This window comes from Arachis ipaensis, chromosome B01 (genome assembly GCF_000816755.2).
Source record: "Arachis ipaensis cultivar K30076 chromosome B01, Araip1.1, whole genome shotgun sequence".
NCBI classification, from domain to species: Eukaryota; Viridiplantae; Streptophyta; class Magnoliopsida; order Fabales; family Fabaceae; genus Arachis; species Arachis ipaensis.
The window spans coordinates 727459-727914 of record NC_029785.2 but is presented as its reverse complement, the minus strand read 5'-3'; positions in this window follow the sequence as shown (position 1 = coordinate 727914).

Sequence of the window (456 nt, the reverse complement as noted above, 5' to 3'; positions counted from 1 at the left end):
TAAGATGACAAGAAAAATAATTACTACATAGGAATTTTTACTTCTTCTATTATTTTTTAAAGTTGAAGTATGCATTTATTTAGGTCTTATTATTAGAATTTAATAATTTAATAAAAAATTAGAATAAATTCACAAAGGAAAAATATCACCTTTTATTATGCCAAAGGAAAAAAAAACAACTTTTGATGATTTGATCCCATATAATTGCAAGGAAAATAATTTTATAAGTTAAAAGGTGCTTATGATTGTGCTCCATATGGTGCTGAATAAAAATATAATGGAAAGTAGATTATGATTCATATACTTTTTTAACTTTTGTGTTTGATTAGAGATAAAGTGAATATTATTTTAACTTTACTTTATGCTTCAGATATGATAACGGAAATATTTGATAATAAAATAAATTAGTCAAAAATAAATTTTAATATTTATTAATTATTATAATAATAATAAATG